Genomic DNA, 17,778 nt, shown 5'->3' on the forward strand with positions numbered 1-17,778 from the left:
CTCGTCTGGTCCAGCCTCTGCTTCAGTCTCGTCTGGTTCAGCCTCTGCTTCAGTCTCGTCTGGTCCAGCCTCTGCTTCTGCTTCAGTCTCGTCTGGTCCAGCCTCCGCTTCAGCTTCAGCTTCGCCTGGTCCAGCCTCCGCTTCAGCTTCAGCTTCGCCTGGTCCAGCCTCCGCTTCAGCCGCGCCTGGTCCAGCCTCCGCTTCAGCTTCAGCCGCGCCTGGTCCAGCCTCTGCTTCGGTCTCGTCTGGTGCTGCGACGGCTACGCCACCTTCGGGTCCTGAACTGCCGCCTCGACGTCGGCGGTCATCTGCCAGGCCGCTGGTGGAGCGTCATCGTCACTATGGACGACCTCCTAGATGCCGCCGTTGCTGTCCGCACGGTCGGCCGCCTGAACTGTTTCCTCGTCACCGCCGTTGCTGTCCGCACGGTCGGCCGCCTGAACTGTTTCCTCGTCATCGCCATTGCTGTCCGCACGGTCGGCCGCCTGAACTGTTTCCTCGTCACCGCCGTTGCTGTCCGCACGGTCAGCCGCCTGAACGGTTTCCTCGTCACCGCCGTTGCTGTCCGCACGGTCGGCCGCCTGAACAGTTTCCCTGTTGCCGCTGCTGCCATGTGCACGGTCGGCCCCCTGAACTGCCTCCACTCCGCCACCGCTGCCTTCCTTTTTTTTTTTTTCTTTTTTTTTTGGCCTGTCCCGTTTGGCTCTTTTGCCATCAGAATTGTTGTCTAAAGGCAAAGAAAGATGCCCAACGGATTTACTTTACCAAACTGACCATCCCAGCCTTGCCGTAATGGTCCATTTGATTCACCTTTTATTGTTTATTTTATTTTCACTTACTGAATACGGGACAGACTTGACTGGGGGAAAGAAGGGGAGAAAGAAAGAAGGAAAGAGAAACAGCTGGGAAGAGGAACGGGAGAGAAGGGCAAAAGACAAAAACCAACAGAACAGGCAGAGAAAAAAAATGCATATATCAATCACCTGGATCACCTGCTGAGAAAGAAAAAAGAAAGCAAGCAGAAGAGAACAAGAGTAATAGAATAAACAACATCACAATGATATATGGGAATATGACAGTAAATACTAAATGTTAAACATTATTGTGCAGCACATAAGATCAACAGAACACAGTGTGCTTTGAGGTAGGAGCCAAAAAGGGTGTAGTTTGTGGGTGTGATCACCCGTGTGTACACCTGTGAGCATGGACGCGCTTGTTTTTTGTTTTTTAAAAGGTTCCTTCATGTAATAATCTGCTAGAGGGTGTGGGGGGGCCACAGCCCCGTCCTCCAGGGCGTGAAGCAGGTGTGGAGGAGATCAAAACTCCAGACATCCAGAGGCCCCCAGAACACAAGAGACCAAGGAAGACCAACAGAGGGGCAGCTGCGCCACTGTCCCGGAAAGAGCTGAGGAGAGTCCCAGATGAGGGCTCACCCAGCAGCCGCGGAGCAGAAGCCAGGGGGGGTTGCAGTGACGCGCCCGTGAGCTCCGCCGGCAGCCAGCTGCGCCTGAGTGACCGAGCCCCAGGCCGAGAGGCCGGGGGCACCCCACCTCCGAAGTGGCCCGAGCGAGCCCCAGGCTCCAGGCCCCGATAAGCGGCCGCCAAGGAGTGAGCCGGTGTGTACCTGGACGCCCATCCCCGGACACAAAGAACCACCAACGCACCGATGTCTGAGGGGTTCCGCCACTGCCAGGGGAAGTGGTGGTAGGGGGAGATAGGCCTCCAAACCTTGGAGGGCCTGAGATGTCCCCAGAGAGGTGGCGCCTGACACCCAACCTGACATATAGACACAGACATACAGGCACACACAGATACAAACATCCATTCCCACCCTCATGCTCTCATATGCACTTACTCCACACTCAACCAACGTGGAGACAGACATAAAGAGACGTTGTACACACGATCACACTCCCCAAGCGTACTCTACAAACCGGGTCTAGGTGCCCCCGCCCCTGGAGGGGGGAACTGCACCCAGACCCAGGTGGTGTTTCCCTTTTCCCTGCGGTGGGGGGAGGCAGACCGCCCCGACTCCGCAGCAGCAGGAAGGCTCCACACTCCAGACCGCAGTCGGACGGCCAACTCCTCCTCCTAGTCCTAGCCCCCCTGCTCCAGCAGGTCGCAGAGAATGGGGGTGAGAGAAGACTCCATTGTAGTGTTGATGCATGTGTGTTCTAAGGTGCATTTAAAACCCAGGAGGGCTTGGAGCTACCTGCCAGAGAGCAGCAGGTAAGCGCATGGTCCCTCCTGCTAGCCCTCAATGTCTACGTGTATTTAAAATTGAGAGGTGGGCAATGATGCCAGGGGTGGGGTGTACACCCTGATGGTACTTTGGACTCCGTGTATCGTGCCCACCCCCAAGATCCTATATGTATGTGTAATGAGAGTGTGAGTAATGTGAATGTCTAAGTTGTGGGATAAAATTGAGGCAGAGGCAGCCAGAAGGGGACAGAGGGGGGGGGTAGCCTCCTCTGCACCCTGGTGACATACCCCTACTCCAAGGCCCTGCATGTGTGGGTGGTTGTGGTGGAGCGGGAAGAGCTACCGCTGCCTTCCGCTCGGTCGGCTTATCGATCTGCGTCGCCGACGTGGCCGGCCTCAGAAGATGAACTGTCCTGGACTTCTGAGTTGTCAGCCTCCGGGCCGGCCTCCTGAACTGTGTTTTGTTCTCGTGCTCCCCAAGTACGCTTGGGGAGCACGTCCAAAACAAAAGCATGTGTGTTTTTGTTTTGGACGATTCCCTCGGTTCGCTGGAGCTTGTTTTGTTCGGTGTTGGTCCCTCCGTCCTGGGCCCCCGCCGCCCGCCCTGGATTGGTCGTCTGTTTTTGTTTTGGGCTGCTTGCTTTACTTGCTTTACTCAAGGACTCAGTTTAGCATTTAACCACCAGCAAAGGCCCTGGTGTAATGTAGATGACCTATGCCAAGAGTAGAGGGCCTTGTGTGGCTCATTTGGTTTTTGCTAGCAGCACAAGCCCTGGTGTGGTGTAGATGGCCTTAGCCAGCAGCACAGGCCCTGATGTATTGTAGGTAGCCTCAGCACACCCGATCTCCTCTGTTCTCAGACGCTAAGCAGGCTTGGGCTTGGTTAGTACTTGGATGGGAGAATTCCTGGGAATACCAGGTGTTGTAAGCTTTTCCTTTTCATGTCATTGAACTGCTTTTGATCCAGAGAAGGAGGGTGTTGAAAGACCCAAAGCAGCTGCCCATTAATGAGGGCACATTAACGACATTCTTTTTGGCTGTTTTCAGCAATGGCTTGTGCTATTGGCTGAGGCCATCTACAACCTGTGCTGGTGGCTGAGGCCATCTGTTACACACCAGGGCCTGTGCTGCCTGCGTTTGCCATCTCCACCACACAAGGGCTTGTGCTGCTAGCAAAAACTAATTGAGTCACACCTGGCCCTCTGCTGCTGGCATAGGCCAAATACAACACTCAAGGGCCTTTGCTTCTGGCTGAGGCCAACTACAATACACCAGGGCCTGTGCTGCTGGCTGAGGCCAACTACAATACACCAGGGCCTGTGCTGCTGTCTGAGGCCAACTACAACACAGCAGAGACTGTGTTGGTGGCTGACACTGTCTAAAACACACCAGGGCCTGTGCTGTTGGCCAAGGCCTTCTACAACACACTAGGGCTTGTGCTGCTAGCAAAAACCAATTGAGCCACACCATGCCCTCTGCAACACGGCCTGTGCTAGTGGCTAAGGCCATCTACACCACACCAGGGCCTGTGCTGCATGTTGAGGCCATCTACAACACACCAGGGCTGTCTCTCAATTCAGGGTCTGCAGCCTTAAAGTACGGACTTCAAGGCCAATTACGTCACAGCGGCGCGCCGAAGGCTGTCCCAATTCAAAGGCTGCTTGAAATGCGGCCCTGAAATGCGTCCTTCATTTCCCTGAATTTTAAGGCTGTGGCAGTGTAGCCTTCGTGGTCCAACATATCCCAGAATGCATAGCGCTGCAATGGGTGTGGATAAATTTGCAGAAAAAAAAACGGCGGATGAGGGGCGGCCGAAGAGTACACTTTAAGTACTGAATATTATGTCACTTATTTATGTGCAAATGTTTAATAACGAAGAACATTAAACATTACTGTTGGCCACATGTCGGCAAAGTTATGTGACATTAGTGACGTTTGTACTAACTTGGTTTTAAAGCCTTTACTTTAAAATATACGCCGTTCAATAGCTGACCTTAATCTTACAGAGAATGATCAAAGCTCATGTAGAAACAAACAAACAAATGAACAAAAGATTTTCTCCTTCATTTCTGTCAAACAAAGCTGTATGACACGTTTCCAGTGGTTAGTATCATGGTTGCTAGGCAACCTGGGCAGCGCAACGGAGGCTTTTTTTTTAAACTTTATTGACAAACAACAGTATCAGCGCAGCGGAGGCTAGACCGTCCCATTACACAAGCCTCGCACTTCCGGCCTTAGCGGTCTTTGAGTACGCGGCCCTTGTCTTGTGTCAACTGTATATGGATAGGCATATACCAGCGGTCCCCAACGCCTGGGCCACGGACCGGTACTGGTCCTTGAGTCGTTTGGTACTGGGCCCGAGAGTTGAGGCTCGGGAGTGAAATGTATGGTTTTCAGGGTTTTTATCATTAACTCTGTTTCCCTGGGTTTTTACCGGTGTTGTAGTTGTGTGTCTTATTTTGAAAGAACTATTTACGCATTACCATAGCGACCAGTGAGCATTAAGGGGCAGAGAGGAGGATGTTACTCTCAATGTTGTTGGTGCATTTCAGGGGGATGTTGCTTATAAAGTTACACAATTACACAGCAAATTTGGATTTATTATTATATTTACAAAATAACCACGGTTTTTGTCTTGGTCATATCATATCATTTTATTTTGTTGTATTAACTGCGACACCTTAAAGGCCAGCCTGTGAAAATATTGTCTGACATTAAACTGGTGCGTGGCACAAAAAAGATTGGGGAACGCTGGCCTATACTACTGTACTTTAATGTTGGTCATAAGGGTGGTACTTAAAGAGACATATATTTTATGAGGTGGTACTCATAGTGAAAAGTTTGAGAACCACTGGCATAGATCACAGTTCATGTCTCAAAACATTCCAAACCTGATCAGCTTTAGAGGTTAAACAGTTTACCCCTCGTCTTTGCAGCCTAAACCTCAGAGAGTTTACGTGCCTAACGCCCACATCATGCCAACAGAGAAGAAACGGTCAGCGCTTTGCTGGAAGATCAGGAATGATTTGACCAGTGGTCTCCTTCTATACAAATTCAGCTAATGATTACACTCTACATGTTGTTTTTACATACTTTTATTCAACTTTTGTATTTTTTATTATTCGAGTTATGACTCTCTTGTTACTCTCTTGGTCTCTGTGACATCATTGATGCATTTTGGGATGAAGGTTTTTCATCAATTTCAAGAAACTTGACCAACACTGCTGAAAAGCTTTGAAAAAGGTTTGATTACTTGAAACTTTTCACCACAGTTGTCTTTGGTGACATCTGGTGGCCTGAAATATGAAGAGCAGGTTGAATCACAACTTAAAATAAACTGCTTCATTATGATCGCTCACTCTACAGAGACTGTTGCCAGTTTCTGTTTAATATCATGTGACGGTGCTGTGTGATATCGTTCTACCACTGTGGTGCTTTGAACATGTCTATTTGATTAATAAGTAGTTTTGATTAATAAACATTCCTTGTTTAAACATGTGTCATGGTGTGGTCTCTCTTTGCTTGTGACTTCTTGACATCTGTAAACATTTGGTGAACTTTATGAGTTTATTTCTGCCTTCTGTGTCCTGCATCTGGGTCCACACTCTACCTGCCACACAGCAGACCATGACGGCTGTAAGAAATGTGAGTGAAGTTGGCCTCAGCCATGAACACAGGCCCTGGTGAAATGTAAATGTCCTCAGCCAGTAGCACAGGCCCTGTTGTAATGTGGATGGCATCATCTAACAACACTGTCCCTGGTGAAATATGGATGGTATTGGTCAGCACCAAACACCCTGGTGATCCGAAGGGCCAGCTCTGTTCTAGGATGCCCTCTGGACCCAGTGGAGGTGGTGAGTGAGGTGGTGAGTGACAGGAGAACGGCGGCTAAGCTGTCATCCCTGATGGACAACATCTCCCACCCCATGCAGCAGACTGTGACAGCACTGAGCAGCTCCTTCAGTGGGAGACTGCGGCACCCACGGTGTGGGACGGAGAGATTTCGCAGGTCTTTCCTCCCCACTGCTGTCAGACTCCATAATAAAGACTTTAACTGATCAAGCACACATATCCATACATATGCAATAATACTAAGTGCAATAATCCTTTCTGTCATCGTTGTATTTTACTCAGTTGTATATAGTATTTGTATTTGTATTCTATTTTTATCTTATTGTATATTTATTTTATTTTATTCTACTGTATATAGTATTTTATTTTATTCTATTCTGTACAGTTGTGTACTGTATTTATTCTTATTGTATTCTAATTTTTGCCTCATAACTTTTGCACTGTCCACTTCCTGCTGTGACAAAACAAATTTCCCACGTGTGGGACTAATAAAGGTTATCTTATCTTATCTTATCTTATTATCTTAATGTGAGTGGCCTTAGCCAACACCACTGGCCCTGGTGAAATGTGCATGATATCGGTCAGCACCAAAGGCCCTGGTGATGTGTATGTCCTCAGCCAACACCACAGGCCCTGGTGAAATGTGGTTTATATTGGCCAGCACCACTGGCCCTGGTGTAATGTGAATGTCCTAAGCCAGTAGCACAGGCCGTTGCGTATTGTGGATGTCATCAGCCAGCAACACAAGCCCTGGTGAAATGTGGATGGTATCATCGAGTAGCACAGGCCCTGGTGTAATGTGGATGGCCTTATCCAGCACCACAGGCCCTGGTGTGGTGATGATGGCCTCACAGGAAGAACTGTCCCTTGTGTAATGTGGATGGCCTCATCCAACAGTACGGGCCTTGGTGTGGTGAAGATGGCCTCATCCAGCACCACATGCCCTGGTGTGGTGATGATGGCCTCACAGGAAGCACTGTCCCTGGTGTAATGTGGATGGCCTCATCCAACAACACTGGCCCTGGTGAAATGTGGATGGTATTGGCCAGCACCACAGGCCCTGGCATAATGTGAAAGTCCTTGGGTATTGTGGAACGCATCAGCCAGCAACACAAGCCCTGGTGAAATGTGGATGGGATCATCGAGTAGCACCGGCCCTGGTGTAATGTGGATGGCCTCATCCAGCACCACATGCCCTGGTGTGGTGATGATGGCCTCACAGGAAGCACTGTCCCTCGTGTAATGTGGATGGCCTCATCCAACAACACTGGCCCTTGTAAAAATGTGGATGGTAACCGCCAAAACCACAGGCCCTGGTGTAATGTGCATGGCATCAACGAGTAGCACAGGCCCTGGTGTGAAGTTTAATTGGTCTAAGCCAGCAACACAGGCCCTTGTGTAATGTAGATGGCCTCAGAAAGCAGTACAGGCCCTGGTGTGGTGAAGATGGCCTCACAGGAAGCAGTGGCCCTGATATAATGTTGATGGCATCAGGCACTAACAAAGACCCTGGTCTGGTGAAGATGTTCTCACAGGTAGCCCTGGATCTGGTGTAATGTTGATGGCATCAGGCAGTAGCACAGACCCTGGTCTGGTGAAGATGGTCTCAGAAAGAAAGCACAGGCCCTGGTGTGGTGAAGACAGCCTCACAGGGAGCACTGGCCCTGGTGAAACATGGATGGCCTCAGCCAGCACCACAGGCCCTGGTGTGGTCATGATGGCCTCACAGGAAGCACTGGCAGTGGTGTAATGTGGATGGCCTCAGCCAAAAACACTGACCCTGGTGAAATGTGGATGGCATCATCCAGCAACACAAGCCCTGGTGAAATGTGGATGGTTTCGGACAGCACCACATGCCCTGGTGTAATATGGATGGCATGAGCCAGCAACGCAGGCCATGGTGAAATCAGGATGGTATCAGCCAGAAGCACAGGCCCTGGTGTGGAGAATATGGCCTCACAGGGAGCAGTGGCCCTGGTGCAATGTGGATGGCTTCAGCCAGCAACGCAGGCCTTTGTATATTGTGGATGGGATCAGCCAACAACAGTGGCCCTGGTGAAATGTGGATGGTATTGGCCAGCAGCACAGGCCCTGGTGTAATGTGAATGTCCTCAGCCAACACCACTGGCCCTGGTGTAATGTAAGTAAGTAAGTAAAGTAAAATTTTATTTATATAGCACATTTCTAGATAGAAATCACAAAGTGCTTTACAAGATATAACAGATTATAAAAAAAAACAAAATAAAAACAAGATACAAACAAAGTTAGCAAAAAGCAATTTTAAAAAGATGTGTTTTTAGCTGTTTTTTAAAAGTAATCAATGAATCAGCGGATCGTAAGTCCTGAGGAAGGGAATTCCACAGTCTGGCGGCCACAGTAGCAAAAGCTCTATCTGTCACGGCGAGTGAGATGAGCCGTGTGGAAAATAAAGGAGGATCCAAACGCAGGCACTTGTATGGGTGTGAGGGTGGTTTATTAAACACAAAAAGGAAATGGACAAACGGCGAACGGAGCAATGACTAAACTAAACTGGGAACAAACTAACTACAGAACACGAACCTGGACATGAATGAGAGCGGGCGGAAACAGATGATGGTTGACTGCAGGGAAACACACAGATGAAGCAGGGTGGAAACACAGACGGACCAGCAACTACAATGACGGAGGACATGACTTAAATACACCCAGAGAAACACAGGGGAATTACACACAGGTGGTGGACACAGCTGGGAATGATCAACAAGACGAGACAGAGGTAAAACTGAACACACTCACATGAGACCCAGACCTTCACAATAAAACAGGAAATGAGAACACCACACCAAGACGCAGACCTGACACTGAGAGACAGACAGAATGACACATGGAACCTGAACTAAACTAAACGTGAGATACAACCGAGAACAAATCCTTAAACATGAAACTCAAATAATAAACATCATAATCATCATCATCATCAACACAACAAGAGAACAAGAAAACAATCCCTGATTCAAACTAAAACCAAAACATAATAACCTCAAACATGGAATAACAAAAACATGAAACTCCACATACTGGGTCCAACGGACCCAGACCCGTGACACTATCACCCCTAGTTTTCAGTCTCGTATACTGAGTGACAAGTAGGCCCTGACTACTCGACCTCAGAGACCTACTAGGGGCATAGGGCTGTAAAAGTTCAATAATATATGGTGGTGCTTGTTGTTGAAGAGCCTTAAAAGTTAAAACCAAAATCTTAAAATGGACTCTAAATTCGACAGGAAGCCAATGTAACTGCATAAACAACGGTGTTATATGTGAAAATTTAGAAGCTTTTGTCAAAAGTCTTGCTGCAGCATTCTGAACGATCTGCAGACGCTCCAAAGAACCTTTGTTTAAACAAGTAAACAGGGAATTGCAATAATCCAGTCGTGATGAGATAAAAGCATGAATAACAATCTCCAGTTCGGTATAGGATATTATAGAGCTCAATTTAGAAATATTTCTTAAATGATAAAAGCAAGACCGAACAAGAGATTTAACATGACTATCTAACGTAAGAGCAGGATCAAGGATAATCCCTAAGTTCCTGACAGATGGTTTTACAAACGTTGAAAGAGGACCAAGAGCATTTATTATACTGGATATGTCTATCTGGGGCACATAAGAGGACTTCGGTTTTATTTTCATTTAGTTGGAGGAAGTTTTCAGCCATCCAGCCTTTAATGGTTTCCAAGCACACTTTTAAAAGCCGCAGCTTAGAAGCCTCTTCCGGTTTAAAAGATATATAGAGTTGGATATCGTCCGCATAACAATGGTAACAAATATCCTCAAAAGGGCTCAAAATGTGCTGGAGAGGGAGTAAATAAACTAGAAACAATAAAGGCCCCAGCACAGAGCCTTGTGGCACACCAAAAGACAAGGACGCAGAAGATGATCTATACTTAGAAACTGCCACAGAAGAATATCGTTCAGAGAGATACGAGGAGAACCATTTCAATGCAGTCCCAGAGACACCGACCCAGTATTTCAGCCTGTTAAGTAAAATATAGTGGTCAACAGTATCAAAGGCCGACGTAAGATCCAACATTAAGAGAACAGAACATTTACCTGCATCGCTTTGTAACAAAATGTCATTAGAAACTCTAAGAAGGGCTGTTTCAGTGGAATGAACTTTACGAAAGCCAGATTGAAATTTGTCGAAAATACTATATTTATCTAAAACTGCTGTAAGCTGCTTAGCCACGATCTTCTCTAGAATCTTAGCAATTAACGGAATTTTTGAGATCGGTCTATAATTGCTAGTGAGAGATGGGTCCAGCATAGGCTTTTTTAACAAGGGATGTATAACAGCAGTTTTAAAATAGGCAGGGACTATGCCCGAGGCCAAGGAGGTATTAATTATAGTAAGAATACAGGGACCAGTAGAGTAAAAGACATTTTTGAATAATGATGCAGGTAAGAAATCAAGAGAGCAAGAGGATAATTTTGTTGCACTAACTATTTTTCCCAGCTCTGGTAGTGAAACAGGTGAAAAACCTTCTTCTTCTTTAGCCCTCAGCGAAGGCGGTCGCACTTTTCTCCTCTCCTCCTCACCCTTATCTTCCCTGCTTAGCCTCTATGTCCTTGTCTTGTCTTGTGTGCATTACTTTCCCTGGAATAGCCTCCCACTGTCGTTCTCTAAAACCTAAAAGAGAATTATGGATTTGATCAACTGGTCTCTGAATGCTATTGACACCCTTTTCTCAACAAGAAATCTGGGCTCGGGAGAGCCTGAGTGCCCTGGAGGGACTTTCCCTGCCGGATACACGATGGACGGGTGGCAGAACTGGAGGATCATGTGCCTGGCGGGACTGTCGATCGAGGACGCTGAAGATGTCTATCTATTCGGAAGCATGATAACAGGGTTCATGCTGATCGGAGTTGGCTTAGCCCTGGTTTATCGGAGAAATAAGAGAGCGGAACCGGCTGTTCAAACCCCCCCAAGGCTGCCCGCTGGAATCGAAATGGAACGAGGCGCAACCTCTCACAACGAACGTAATATGGTCAACACCTTGGAGACGCTTGCAGCTGCTGTGAAGGCTCAAAACAACATCATTGAGCGTATGAGGGGAAACATCAGAGAGAGGCCTGCTCAAAATGAGACCCTTGAGCGACAGTTGGAAAAAATCGCGGAACGGATCACTGCAGTTGTGAGGTCTCAGAATCAAAAGAACGATAACACCATGGAACAGAAGTTTGATACCATCATGGGGAGGCTCACAACTCTCCAACGGGAGACCGAGAGGCCAGTGTCGGAGTGTTAAAGAGCAGCCTGAAAAATTCTCCTTGGCTGCTCGCATGGAAATTAACAAAACCAACATAAACATTGCGGATCCCCATCACGGCGCCAGCTGCAGGCCCAAGGCTGGAGCCGAACAATCACTACCTGATAATGACTGTGTTACGGCTATTCTTCCCATCCCATGCAAGGACACCTGGATTGGCTGGAGGACTGTTTACTTAGCCTGATAGGCCGAAGGACACTGTCTCAGCTAAACTATGGACACGCACACACACACACTTACACTGATAAGCACTCACTCATCCCCCCTCCCTTTCCAACGCCTTCGATGCTTGTGCCCTACCGGGGAAGATAGCAGTCAACTGGACCAGCACAGATGCTGCAGGACCGGATGCGCTGTCTACACCGGCTCTCTCTTACCCTTTACCCGCCCCTGTTGCTTGTCTTGTGTTTCTATAGTGTATTGATAGTCATGTGCTGAGATGTTTTTTCTGTTATCAAACTGTTCTCCCACTAGGAGCTCAGTCTGAGTGGAGTTTTTTTTCTCCTCCTCTTACCTCATGTAGTGTATTTTCGTTGTTTTTTCCTATCAGCCTACCTTTCTGACATGTCTGCCCAATGTGATGTTTGTGTAAAGTTGGTCAGGTTCCTTTGTAAGTGCGCATGCGCCATTAGCGTGCTGCCTGCTGTAACCCTAATTTCCCTCGGGATGAATAAAGTATTCTGATTCCAATTCTGATTCTGATAAAACAACAGGCCGAGCTGGAGTGGGAACTGACAGCGCAGACGCTGAAAAAGACAAGTTTTTCCTTATGTTGCTAATTTTTTCTAAAAAGAAAGCAAGAAAAGTTTCACAATCTTCAACAGAAGAAATAATGGCAGCAGGTGGAGCAGGAGTAATGTGAATGGCATCAGCCACTATCACAGGCCCTTGTGTTTTGTGGATGTCATCAGCCTGCAACACAATTCCTGGTGAAATGTGGATGGTTTCAGACAGCACCACAGGCCCGGGTGTAATGTGGATGCCATCAACGAGTAGCACAGGCCCTGATGTAAAGTGGATGGCATGAGCCAGCAACGTAGTTCTGGTGAAATGTGGATAGCCTCAGCCAGCAACGCAGGCCCTGGTGAAATGAGGATGTATCACCCAGCAGCACAGGCCCTGGTGTGGTCAATATGGCCTCACAGGGAGCACTGTCCCTGGTGTAATGTATATGGCCTTAGCCAACAACACTTGCCCTGGTGAAATGTGGATGGTATTGGCCAGCAGCACAGGCCCTGGTGTAATGTGAATGTCCTAAGCCAGTAGCACAGGCCCTTGCGTATTGTGGATGTCATCAGCCAGCAACACAATCCCTGGTGAAATGTGGATGGTATCATCGAGTAGCACAGGCCCTGGTGTAATGTGGATGGCCTTATCCAGCACCACAGGCCCTGGTGTGGTGATGATGGCCTCACAGGAAGCACTGGCAGTGGTTTAATGTGGATGGCCTCAGCCAAAAACACTGACCCTGGTGAAATGTGGATGGCATCATCCAGCAACACTACCCTGGTGAAATGTGGATGGTTTCGGACAGCATCACATGCCCTGGTGTAATATGGATGGCATGAGACAGCAACGCAGGCCCTGGTGAAATCAGGATTGTATCAGCCGGAAGCACAGGCCCTGGTGTGGTGAATATGGCCTCACAGGGAGCAGTGGCCCTGGTGCAATGTTGATGGCCTCAGCCAGCAACGCAGGCTTTTTTATATTGTGGATGGGATCAGCCACCAACACAGGCCCTGGTGAAATGTAGATGTCCTCAGCCAGTAGCACAGGCCCTGTTGTAATGTGGATGGCCTCATCTAACAACACTGTCCCTGGTTAAATGTGCATGATATCAGGCAGTAGCACAGGGCCTGGTGTAATGTGGATGGCATCAATGAGCAGCAGAGGCCCTGGTGGGTTGAAGATGGCCTCACAGGAAGCACTGTCCCTTGTGTAATGTGGATGGTAGAAGTCGGCGTCACAGGCCGTGATGTAATGTGGATGGCCTCAGCCAAAAGCACAGGCCCTGGTGTAATGTGGATGGCCTTATCCAGCACCACAGGCCCTGGTGTGGTGTTGATGGCCTCTTAGTGGTTATTGGGCAGCACCACACACCCTGGTGTAATGTGAATGGCCATAGCCAAAACCACTTGATCTGGTGAAACGTGCATGATATCGTTCAGCACCAGAGGCCCAGGTGTAATGTGAATGTCCTCAGCCAACACCACTGGCCCTGGTGTAATGTGGATGGCATCAGCCAGTAGCACAGGCCCTGGTGTAATGTGGATGGCATCAACAAGCAGCAGAGGCCCTGGTGTGGTGAAGATGGCCTCAAAGGAAGCACCGTCCCTGGTGTTATGTGGATGGTAGAAGCCAACAACATTTGCCCTGGTGAAATGTGGATGGTATTGGCCAGCACCAAAGTCCCTGGAGTAATGTGGATGGCCTCAGCCAACCGTACAGGCCCTGTTGTGTTGAAGATGGCCTCACAGGAAGCACTGTCCGTGATGTAAAGTGTATGGCCTCAGCCAACAACAGTGGTCCTGGTGAAATGTGGATGGTATTGGCCAGCACCACAGGCCCTGGTGTAATGTGAATGTCTTCAGCCAGTAGCACAGGCCTTTGTGTATTGTGCATGATATTGGTCAGCACCACAGGCCCAGGTGTAATGTGGATGGTATCAGCAAGTAGCACAGGCCCTGGTGTGGTGATGATGGCCTCACAGGAAGAACTGTCCCTGGTGTAATGTGGATGTCCTCATCCACCAGTACAGGCCCTGGTGTGGTGAAGATGGCCTCACAAGAAGCATTGTCCCTGGTGTAATGTATATGGCCTCAGCCAACAACAGTGGCCAAGGTGGAATATGGATCGTATTGGTCAGCACCACACACCCTGGTTTAATGTGAATGGCCTTAGCCAGTAGCACAGGCCCTTGTGAATTGTGGATCACATTAGCCAGCAGCGCAGGCCCTGGTGTGGTGAAGATGGCCTCACAGGGAGCACTGGCCCTCGTGTAATGTGGATGGCATCAGCCAGTAGCACAGGCCTTTGTATATTGTGGATGGGATCAGCCACCAACACAGGCCCTTGTGTATTGTTGATGGCATCAGCCAGTAGCACTGTTCCTGGTGTAAAGTGTATGGCCTCAGCCAACAACAGTGGCCCTGGTGAAATGTGGATGGCCTCATCCAGCACCACACGCCCTGGTGTAGTGATGATGGCCTCAGCCAAAAGCACTGTCCCTGGTGTAATGTATATGGCCTCAGCCAACAACAGTGGCCCCGGTGAAATATGGATCGTATTGGTCAGCACCACACATCCTGGTTTAATGTGAATGGCCTTAGCCAGTAGCACAGGCCCTTGTGAATTGTGGATCAAATTAGCCAGCAGCGCAGACCCTGGTGTGGTGAAGATGGCCTCACGGGGAGCACTGGCCCTGGTGTAATGTGGATGGCATCAGCCAGTAGCACAGGCCTTTGTATATTGTGGATGGGATCAGCCACCAACACAGGCCCTGGTGAAATGTAGTTGGCCTCAGACATGACCACAGGCCCTGGTGAAATGTAAATGTCCTCAGCCATTATCACAGGCCCTGTTGTAATGTGGATGGCGTCAGTCAGGAGCACAGGCCCTTGTGTATTGTGGATGGCATCAGTCAGGAGCACAGGCCCTTGTGTAATGTGGATGGCCTAAGCCAGCACAACAGGCCCTGGGTTGGTGATGATGGCATCACAGGAAGCACTGGCAGTGGTGTAATGTGGATGGCCTGAGCAAACAACACTGGCCCTGGTGAAATGTGGATGGTATTGGCAGCACCACAGGCCCTGGTGTGGTGATGATGGCCTGACAGGAAGCACTGTCCCTGGTGTAATGCGGATGGCCTCATCCAACAACACTTGCCCTGGTGAAATGTGGATGGTATTGGCCAGCACCACAGGCCGTTGTGTAATGTGGATGGCCTCAGCCAACACCACTGGCCCTGGTTTAATGTGGATGGCATCAGCCAGTATCATAGGCCCTTCTGTGTTGTGGATGTCATCAGCCAGCAACACAAGCCCTGGTGAAATGTGGATGGTTTTGGACAGCAACAAAGGGCCTGGTGAAATGTGGATGGTATTAGCCAGCACAACAGGCCCTGGTGTGGTGAAGATGGCCTCACAGGAACCACTGTCCCTTGTGTAATGTCTTTGGCCTCAGCCAACAACAATTGCCCTTGTGAAATGTGGATGATATATGGCCATCACCACAGGCCCTGGTGTAATGTGGATGGCATCAACGAGTAGCACAGGCCCTGGTGAAATGTAGTTGGCCTCAGCCAGTAGCACAGGCCCTGGTGTAATGTGGATGGCATGACCCAGCAACGTGGGCCCTTGGTAAATTGTGGATGGTATCAGCCAGTAGCACAGGACCTGGTGTGGTGAATATGGCCTCACAGGGAGCACTGTCCCTGGTGCAATGTGGATGGCTTCTGCCAGCAACACAGGCAGTGGTGTGGTGAAGATGGCTTCACAGGGAGCACTGGCCCTGGTGTAATGTGGATGGCATCAGCCAGTAGCACAGGCCTTTGTATATTGTGGATGGGATCAGCCACTACACAGGCCCTGGTGAAATGTAGTTGGCCTCAGCCATGACTACAGGCCCTAGTGAAATGTAAATGTCCTCAGCCAGTAGCACAGGCCCTGTTGTAATGCGGATGGCCTGATCTAACAACACTGTCCCTGGTGAAATATGGATGGTATTGGACAGCACAACACACCCTGGTGTAATGTGAATGGCCATAGCCAACACCACTTGATCTGGTGAAATGTGCATGAAATGGTTCTGCACCACAGCCCCAGGTGTAATGTGAATGTCCTCAACCAACAATACTGGCCCTGGTGTAATGTGAATGGCATCAGCCAAAAGCACAGGCCCTGGAAAAATGTGGATGGTATAAGTCAGCAGCACAGGCCCTGGTGTGGTGAATATGGTCTCACAGGGAGCATTGGCCCTGGTGCAATGTGTATGGCCTCTGCCAGCAACACAGACAGTGGTGTGGTGAAGATGGCTTCACAGGGAGCAGTGGCCCTGGTGTAATGTGGATGGCCTCAGCCAACAACACTGGCCCTGGTGAAATGCGGATCGCATCAGCCAGCAACACAAACCCTGGTGAAATGTGGATGGTATCAACGAGTAGCACACACCCTGGTGTAATGTGAATGTCCTCATCCAACACCACTGGCTCTGGTGTAATGTGGATGGCATCAGCCATCACCACAGGCCCTGTTGAAATTTAGTTGGCCTCAGCCATGACCACAGGCCACGGTGAAATGTAAATGTCCTCAGCCAGTAGCACAGGCCCTGTTGTAATGTAGATGGCCTCATCTAACAGTACGGGCCCTGGTGTGGTGATGATGGCCTCACAGGAAGCACTGTCCCTGGTGTAATGTGGATGGTAGAAGCCGGCATCACAGACCTTGTGTATTGTGGATGTCATCAGCCAGCAACACAAGCCCTGGTGAAATGTGGATGGTATCATCGAGTAGCACAGGCCCTGGTGTAATGTGGATGGCCTTATCCAGCACCACAGGCCCTGGTGTGGTGATGATGGCCTCTTAGGAAGAACTGTCCCTGGTGTAATGTGGATGGCCTCATCCAACAACACTGGCCCTTGTAAAAATGTGGATGGTAACCGCCAAAACCACAGGCCCTGGTGTAATGTGCAAGGCATCAACGAGTAGCACAGGCCCTGGTGAAATTTAATTGGTCTAAGCCAACAACACAGGTCCTTGTGTAATGTGGATGGCCTCAGAAAGCAGTACAGGCCCTGGTGTGGTGAAGATGGCCTCACAGCAAGCAGTGGCCCTGATATAATGTTGATAGCATCAGGCAGTAGCACAGACCCTGGTCTGGTGAAGATGGTCTCAGACAGAAAGCACAGGCCCTGGTGTGGTTAAGACAGCCTCACAGTGAGCACTGGCCCTGGTGAAACATGGATGGCCTCAGCCAGCACCAAAAGCCCTGGTGTGGTGATGATGGCCTCACAGGAAACACTGGCAGTGGTGTAATGTGGATGGCATCATCCAGCACCTGGTGTAATATGGATGGCATGAGACAGCAACACAGGCCATGGTGAAATCAGGATGGTATCAGCCAGAAGCACAGGCCCTGGTGTTGTGAATATGGCCTCACAGGGAGCAGTGGCCCTCGTGCAATGTGGATGGCCTCAGCCAGCAACGCAGGCCTTTGTATATTGTGGATGGGATCAGCCACCAACACAGGCCCTGGTGAAATGTAGATGTCCTCAGCCAGTAGCACAGGCCCTGTTGTAATGTGGATGGCCTCATCTAACAACACTGTCCTTGGTTAAATGTGCATTATATCGGTCAGCAGCACAGGGCCAGGTCTAATGTGGATGACATCAACGAGCAGCAGAGGCCCTTGTGTGGTG

The sequence above is a fragment of the Maylandia zebra genome, linkage group LG6 (assembly GCF_041146795.1).
Source record: "Maylandia zebra isolate NMK-2024a linkage group LG6, Mzebra_GT3a, whole genome shotgun sequence".
NCBI classification, from domain to species: Eukaryota; Metazoa; Chordata; class Actinopteri; order Cichliformes; family Cichlidae; genus Maylandia; species Maylandia zebra.